The sequence below is a fragment of the Octopus bimaculoides genome, chromosome 7 (genome assembly GCF_001194135.2).
Source record: "Octopus bimaculoides isolate UCB-OBI-ISO-001 chromosome 7, ASM119413v2, whole genome shotgun sequence".
Lineage (NCBI taxonomy): Eukaryota > Metazoa > Mollusca > Cephalopoda > Octopoda > Octopodidae > Octopus > Octopus bimaculoides.
Genome location: NC_068987.1, coordinates 107,583,351 through 107,593,216, shown reverse-complemented (window position 1 = coordinate 107,593,216; position 9,866 = coordinate 107,583,351).

Genomic DNA, 9,866 nt, shown 5'->3' with positions numbered 1-9,866 from the left:
TATATATATATATATATATATATATATATATATATATATAAATGCATACACACACACAAGTATACACACACACACACAGACATACACACGCACACACATATATGAATTTTTGTCTTCGGTTTCAAGTATACATATTTAAAAGAAATTGTTTTCTCTCTCGACAATCTCTTTTTCACCAACTCATCTGTCCCTCTCTTTCTTTCTCTTCCTCTGTCTTGCTTTCTCTCTCTTCCTCTTTCTTGCTCTCGTTCTTTCTCTCTCTCTTTTTCTCTCTGCATCTCTAACTACCACACTGCTTGCCGGTAGCAATAATTCCTATTTAGGAATGTTTTTGGTGATTTCGTTGTTAATTTCTTTTTAGTTCTCATTTAATTATTATTTCTTATTATAGTCATCTTTTTTTCACTATTCCAAAATTAGCAGTTGTTCGTACATGATGCTCTAGGTTACACAATTGCTCATATACATGTTTAGATGTATATTTTTCTATGTGTGTGTATGTGCGTTAGTATTATACACACACAATGTATGATTATTTGTACAAGTGTTTCCTTATACATGTATGTGTTTGGATGGACGTACATATGTATATGCATATACATACATATATACAACATATAAGTATGTGTAGGCATGTATGTATTTGTATGTATATATATATGATACTATATAAGAAGCGTGTGTATATATATATATATATATATATATATATATATATAGATAGAGATAGATAGATAGATAGATAGATAGATAGATAGATAGATAGATAGATAGATAGATAGATAGACAGATACACAGATAGATAAATATATATATAGGATAGATAGATAGCGAGAGAGACAGGCAGAGAGAGAGAGAGAGAGAGCGAGAGGGAAAGATAGAGAAGTAGATAGATAGAGAGAAAGAGAGGTAGATAAATGGATAGCTAGATAGATATACGTTATACATGAACATACACAGCATACACAGTTTCAAATACACATGTATACTTACTTACTTATATACATACGTACATATTCACATACATACACATACATATATACATACATATATACATACATACATACGTACATATTCACATAGATACATACATACATACATACATACATACATACTTACATACATGCATACATATAGTAATACTATTGAGTAGTTGGACACTAACATGAAATACAGACTGGAAATTGAATTCACGAACCACCAGGTTTGAGGCTATGATAGATTCTCCAAACGACAGCATGCGAATCGCCGCCGAGAAACACCAACCAGAAAACAGATCGCCTTGAAACCTTTTCTACGAGACGTACGTGATAAACTTTGTTACTGTAAGAAATTACATGAACGCAAAATGATAAACTATAAGATTGCCCGAAACACTAAATCTGTATAACACAGTATTATAGATCATACTGTCAATGTTACTAATGTTCCACCCCAGGAGTATCTTGATTCGTTTTGGCGGTATGTAAATAAACAACAAAATCTACGATTCTATTCGGTTAAAGAAATTACCATATGAGTACTGTGTAAATGTCTTTCCCATAACATATGTCATCACCTGTGAAACCCTCTCCCGCTAATAGTGAAAAGAAAACTGTCGAAAAGAATATCACCTAAAAGATACCTGATAGTAGGTTATTAGTGTAAAATGTCCACATCAACAGGCTCTGGAAATACGGAACTCAAAACTGCTTACATTCAATTCGACTGCTGTGCCATTTTTTGTACCAACGTTTGGAATAGTAGAGAGAACAGCTTGTTGATATCTGCCAACTAGAAAGATACTGACTACGAATGGTAATATTCGCATCGACATGGACTACGTAAGACGTAGAGATGGTTACAACGCGTAAGATAAGTTCAGCCGGCCTTTTAGTGTCGCATCGTATTACTCAGGATAACAGTAAAGAGAGAAGCGTGTTAACAGTAAAGAGAAAAATATGAGTACTCAAAAGTGAGAACAACTCTTATGCAGGTACTCAGAGTGCACAAATGTCTCATGCGATGCAAAGAAAGCTCAGAGGAGAAGCATGGAGGAGAAGCATTCATTGTACCAGTAGAAAGAAATGCTTGAATACATATCCCCAAACTAGAATACAACCGCATCATTGACAGGAAGAGTAGTCCCTCCTTGGCCAGTGATAAATACATTGTGCCCCACCCGAAAGGATATACGTTCACTAACTAGGAACACAAATTAGTTACTAAATTAATACTAAGTATCCGATAAGCAAGAGACACAAAGCTGCCACCGAAGGTATATCTTGTGATACAAAATATACGTTGTACTATGCCAGTGTTTGTAAGACATTTGTGGCAGCTGATGATCTATACTAGAGATATGATGTAGTTGCTAAACTATTTACAACGCTATCAGAAGGAAGGATTCTCCTGATAAATATATGAAATGCATGTTGAAGCTATAACGTATTTACATCAGAAATATTCCACTAAAAACAGCAATCCATTGCGAAAACAACACTCGATGTTGCTTTATGGGACAGGGTATAACAGTTGTGCAGTACTGTAGAGGCTTTCAAACTGGCAGATGTAAATATACCATCAAAATTTCGAGGAACACAGAACATTTGTGGTAAACAAATGCTTACGTCACAGCTCTTGTATTCTGGTTATTGATTTGCAACTCGACCCATGATCATAGATGCCATAGACTATACGGATTCACACAAAAAACCATCCAATTGCCAAGGTTTTGCGAAAAGAAAAAGGGCAAAAGTAGTTGACGCGCTTTCTCTAAATTCAATTTTTTAGCAGCACAGTCAAATTTTGCAACACATTTCGACGACTCTTCATTTGAGATTCTTTAAATGAACCTTGTTTGGGTGCATTAACAAGGCTATATATATAAATAAGATGCAATCATTCACACACACAAACACACGCGCGCACACACACACACACACACACACACTCACTCCTCACACACACACACATACACACTCACTCCTCACACACACACACACACACACACACACACACACAAACAAATGTATACAGAGTGCAGCAGAAAGGCTGCATCGATTGCAGAGGTTAATTAAAACAAACATGAAGATTCATGAAAAAGCTTTGTATTTCTATTAAGTTCATTAAATGCCATTTTTAATTTTATTTTCAGTCGTTTCCGCCATGGCCTGGACTGGAGAGCAGCGTTTGTTGCTGAATCTTCATGTGTTTGTTTTTTATTAACCATTGAAATCGGGGCAACATTTCTGTCGAACCCTGTATATATATACACATATACGACGGGTTTCTTAACATTTCTGTCTATCAAATCCACCCGCAAAACTTTGGGTGGCCTAGAGCTGTGGTAGTAAAAAGGTGACAATAGCGCCTCGCAGTGAGACTGAACCTGGAACTATGTGTTTAGGAAACAGGCTTCGTTTTCATACACGCAGCAATGGTGTACGGGTGAGTGGGTGTGTGATATATGGGCAAAAAATTAAGATGAATAGATCAGAATGAACAGAAACGATTTGCAGCCGAATTGAGAAAAAATATTTTTGTCCGGACTTTATCAACACTGAAACATAAATATGAACGTTATGTTGAAAAACAACAAAAACAACAACGACGATGATGATGACATCGATTTCTTTGGCAGACGTACACTGGATGAAAATATAAACCGAAACATGTCTGAAAGTGACAGTTTGGCCTACGGTGCTTGTTTAACAGAAAAATTGGACATGACAAAATTGCATAAAAACAAGTAGTCTAGCAGAATTATGACAAACGATTCTGCCTCTCGTTGCCTCATGAATTCATCGATGAACTGTCGAGGGGCATACTCACATATTTATCCGAATTAAAATATGGCAGCAGCTTTGATTTGCCCTCAAACAGTAAACTGAAGATGCTTTCTGTAAGAGCGGGTGGAAAAAAATATTTGTTACTCAACGGATAGTCTGTCTGGAATATAAAACTCAGGACACAACACAACAAAGAAAAAATGAATGTGAATTCACACTCGCTTTGGCATTTCTGTTACAACGTCTTGACCAAATTAACACGAATGTGACTATCAGAGATTTCGGCAATAATATTGACTCATGGTTCGCGGTCATATTTGTATTCTTAGTCGGCAGGTATTTTTAAAGAGGTCACAAGAGTGAACATGTAGTTGCTGAGGACCAAGTCTGATTTACAATGAACCTCGAAAAACTAGTTAGTTATACCGAGAGTGTGGTATTCAGGGTGCATTTATACGAAGGGTATATCTTGTAAGATAGTTGCAGCAAGAGATTTTTACGGCACTTTGCCATAAAAACCTGCAAAATTGCAAAAGAAGTGAAGGTGGCAGAGAGCTTCATGCCTCAGCCTCTGGAACATCTTCTGTCTTGGTCCCTGAAATGGCAGACGTTTTCAGAAGATAGCAAACAGATAATCTACCATCACAGCCAGCAACTTAACCTCGCCGTTTCATGAGGAAGAAGAAATGGAAAATGAAAAAAAGGAACAGTTGAAACAGTCTACAATGAAAGTGATTTAAATGCTTAGTTTCACACAGGTTAGTGGAATAGCTGAAGGAAAACGTAATATATGACTGAGAGAGACTTCATTTCAATCAGTTTAGAGGTCTTTTTTTTTTTCACGATATTAAGCATGTAATGTGGATACAGCTCCAGAGACACTACTCACTTTCAGGTCCCTACCTCACCTTTGTCGAGTTTTGATAATTGGTGGTGGCTGAAATATTTAGTGGCACTAAAGACAAGTGTCAGGTATTGAAAAAGAAAATATTCAGTATACTCAGTCGTAGGAGTGGCTGTGTGGTAAGTCGATTGCTTACTAACCACATGATTCCGGGTTCAGTCCAACTGCGTGGCATCTTGGGCAAGTGTCTTCTACTATAGCCTCGGGGTTCACCAAAGCCTTGTGAGTGGATTTGGTAGACAGAAACTGAAAGAAGCCCGTCGTAAATATGCGTATATATATGTATGTGTGTGGTTGTGTGTTTGTGTGTGTGTGTGTGTGTGTGTGTGTGTGTGTGTGTGTGTGTGTGTGTGTGTGTGTGTGTGTGTGTGTGTGTGTGCGTGTTTCTGTCTTTGTTTGTCCCACCCAACATTGCTTAACCACGGATGCTGGTGTGTTTATGTCCCCGTAACATTAGCGTTCGGAAAAAGTAACCGATATAATAAGTACTAGGCTTACAAAGAATAAATCTCGGAGTCGATTTGCTCGACTAAAGGCGGTGCTCCACCATGGCCGCAGTCAAATCTCTGAAACAAGTAAACAAGTAAAAGAGTATACTTATCCGTGAATCACACAACCAATGTCTTTTCTCTTTACCTTACTGAGATATTGGCCGTTAATAATTATTCTCCATCCTTTTCTGATCTGTTATGTTCTCTTGTTCACCCGAGGTGGACCGAATCTCTGGCATCTACCTGCAATGCTCAAATCTATGAAAAGCTGACCTCATATCTGCTTCTTTGCGGATTCCATACAAAGGCCTTAGGTTGAACTAGTTACTGGTTTACATAGTGTGTGCATACAATCCATTTCCTCTTCCTTCATATTTTTCTCTTACCCACCAGGAAGTAGGCGGACAATCGAAGAACCTCTTTACGGATTGCATATATTCCACATATAGAGAGGCAGTCGTTTACGAAAGCCTACTTTAGTATCGTTTACGTAGGTCTGCACCTTCCCCCATGTAATATTCAGATTGCCGCAAGATTCTGCATCACAAAGGATGTCCAATCAGTTTTGATTTAAGCAATCCCATTTTGTAGACCTTTTCAGAATGTTGTCTCTATATTCACGCTGTGTTTACCAATTGTTTATCCCGAGAAAATCATTATATTACGTTGCAGTCGTTTAATTCCTTTTTCCCAACTGAAAGTGTATACCTCTAATTACAGACCGAAAGTATCGTATTTTATGTGTTCCACAGATACAAATTATTCAACGAGCTCCTGTCATGATCATCCTATTTATTTTGCGTATCAGACACTACGTTATCTAAGTCTTGTTTGAGACTTCAGTGTGTAATTTGGCTTTAAGCGAGCTTGGTTGATATTTCGAATACATCCTCTGGTCATGCTCTTCATGATTGTAAAGCAGCAAACGAAGCATTCCTCATTCTCAAAGCCCAATTCTTCTTCATCGAACGATACAATAAATATTACAGTTTTATCCTGAAATTCAGCGTCTTGCACAAAAATTTTATGGACACTATCAACGAGCAACACTATCAAGTAATCAACGAAATGACGAATAGCATGACATGTCTGTCGACGTTACCGATAGTTACAGCAAGACAACACCTCACTCGAAGGTAATATAACACTGCTGCCGACACCACCAACACGAACATCACTCAGCACATCTACCCCAACACCAATGTAACTCTATTAACACCACCACCATCACCACCACCATCACAGAGTACGCTACAACAAAATAACATGGCCGTCAACAACATAAACACCAACATCAACGAAACCGCTTCTAAACCAACAACATAGCCATCAATACCAAGGTTGCACCCAACTCAACAGCACTATATATGTATGCATATATGTATGTATGTATGTATGTATGTATTATGTATGCATGTATGTATGTATGTACGTATGTATGTTTGCATGTGTGTATGTATGTATGTATGTATGTATAACCACAAAAGCTAATAATAGCACTAATTATCTATTTAAGTATATACCAGTATAAGCATAAACAGAACACTAATATTAGCATCAACGCTTCTTCGGCCCCCACCAGCACTATTACCACAATCACGAACGCCATCCTGAACAGTGACGTTATATTTACCTCAACACAACTATATGTATATCATATAATCTATAAGAGCATTGTAAAAGTTCTTTTATTACGAACATCATCTTCCTGGCGCCATCAACACTAAAACTAACGGAGTAATCATTGCGGTTAACATTGAAAAGTCAACAAAATTACAACAGCCAATCAAAGAAAGATTTAAAGACTACCATCAAAAAAGACAACAAGCAATCATCTACGTAGTTGATCGCTCTGCTAGAAGTGGCGGAATAACCTCCCTCAAACCCAATGACAGCTCGTCGATAAAATTAGTTGGGGTGTTGCTTCAGAAAATTTTTAACCGTTTTAATATTGTGTAAAAGGAAACAAACATATAAAAAGAATATTTATACATAAACCTCATCGGTTTGCGTTTTATTGACTGCAAAGTAGTTTGTTTAATTTGTTCACTGAACACCGCCGCGAAATCTCCGTTGTTTTTAAAAATCACCCTAAGTCACAAACTAAGGTGTCTTGGTGTGTGTGTGTGGGGGGGGGGGATATGCTCTATTTTTTGCAATCCTGGCAGCAACACTATAGCTAGAAGCGGGATAATAATCTAATTCTAGACTATATCACATTCAAAAATATAAACGGGTTCTGAAGTACAATACACACTACATTTCACCAGTGCACCAGGGTCGGCACTGCGTGAATGACAGTGCTCTCATTCTCCCTAGCGTGTAGCTTCCTCTTTCGGACATGTAAGCATGAGCACGACTGATTTCAATTTATTAAGTTCCTCGAAATACTGTGAAGCCCATAGTTCTATACAAGGATGTTTGCATTTTGTTCATAAATTAGGGAATGGCTACTGACATTAAGCTTAAGGATAATATAATGTGCAATTATAAAGAAAGAATTAAAGAAAAAAGGACTCACTATACTGAATGTTATCAATAATATCGAGGTGTTGTAGCGGGTGAGGCAATTCCGCAGAGCCTATACACGAGCCGCCACTGCTCAAACCACACACCCGCGTCTCAAAGTACACAAAAACGAAGTCACACTCTGGATAATGTTGTCCTGGGGTCGTTGTATATATGCAAAAAAATGTAGGAAGATGTTGGGTAGAGCAATTTTTCATTCAAAGTGCGTTGAATCAGCGTTCACGTGGGCGGTAAACACCAGCAACAACAACATAAATTGCTACAATGAACCTCTGGCAGTTGACCAATATGCCAACTAGTATTTCTACGAATATCAACGCCATCATAATCAGAACTATACCATCCAACACCATCCAAACACAACAAGTAAAAATAAAACACCAATAACGGCAACAACAAAAACCTGTTGATATATAAATATACCGACATCACTGAGATCTGCAAAACTTTCAAGAAAAATAAAATTAAAACTAAAAAAGTCTTTTTCGTCAGAACGTATATAATTTTACAGTATTTCGAGGAACTTAATAAATTGAAATCAGTGGAGTGTAAAGTTGAAATAAAAGTTGAAGAAATTAGAGAGATTAAATTAAGATTTTTACATTTACTCTGATATATTTATAACGATTAAATGAAAGGAAAATGCGAAAGTAAATTTATAAAATAAAAGACAAAAAAAAATTGAAATGAGCCGCCGCAATGAATATTCAAGACAAAGACTGGAATTATATTATATTTCCTGCTTAAATCATCATACGAGACGTACGAGTGCAGTCTTGGATGTTATGCGTGTATCTGTGTTCGTGCGGGCGTATTTGTGTGTGTGTATGTGTGCGTGTGCTTGTATGTATGTGTTGACTATGTTTTGCAAATATATGGAGGAACAGGTGTTCCATTGCATACTGATTAGACTCTACGCAATCGTGTATGCATATATATACATACATATATTTAAATATATGTGTATATATGTGTGTGTATATATATGTATGTAAATATAAACATATGTATATAAATACACACACACACACACACACACACACACACATATATATATATATATATATATATATACATGCATATGCATATAGTTATATGTACACATATATATATATATGTATATATACTTCTATGTGGATATGCGTATATAAGTATGTATGTACATGGATGTGTGCGCGCGCGAGTGTGTGTGCGTGCATCGTGATTCTGTGTGAGAGAAAATAGCAGTTGACAGAAATATTCAGCAAAAATAAAGTGTGAAAATAGAAGTATGGAGAAAGGAAGAGAGAGGGAGGGAGGGAGAGGGAGAGAGAGAGAGAGAGCAAGAGAGAGAAAGAGAAAGAGAGAGAGAGACGGAGACAGAAACAGACAAACAGAGAGAAGGACAGAGGGAGAGAGAAAGACAGCCGGCGAGGAAGAGAGAGAGCGAGGTAGAGAGAAATAGAGTAAAAGAGAGAGAGAGAGAGAGAGAAAGAGAGAGAGAGAGCAAATGATGCCAATGATTGAAAATGCCAATAGCAACGTACACACTACTAATGCATCAACATATCTGCACTGATGCAAAAGCGCTCTTCTATATGTATACGTATGTGTGCGTGGCATTATTCTTGTGTTTGTGTGTGAGTAGATATGTATATATATGTATATATATATATATATATATATATATATATATATATATATATATATACATATATATGTATGTGTGTGTGTGTGTGTGTGTGTGTGTGTGTGTGTGTATCTATATGTGTGTGTGTTTCTCTGTATACATAGATACATATATATGATATATGTACATGCATATATGTGTATGTATGTGTGTGTGCATGTATGTATGAATGTGTATATATATATAATATAAATAATATATATATATGCATATATACATACGTATATGTACATACTTACATCTATACGTATATATATATATATATGTACATAACGAGAGAAAGAAAGATGGTCGATGGTCACGTGGGAGTCACGTGAGAGAGAGAGGAGGAGTTAGGGAGAGATAATGAACTCTCGTGGCTTCCACACGACCATTGGCCATCTGTCTTTCTTTCTCTGCATTGTAGCTGGAACAAGGAAGACGTGTTCTTGTTTGTCTCCCTCCCTAGCTTGATTTACGCCTTCGCCACCACAACCTCGTTTAGGATTAGCAGCCCTTCCTGT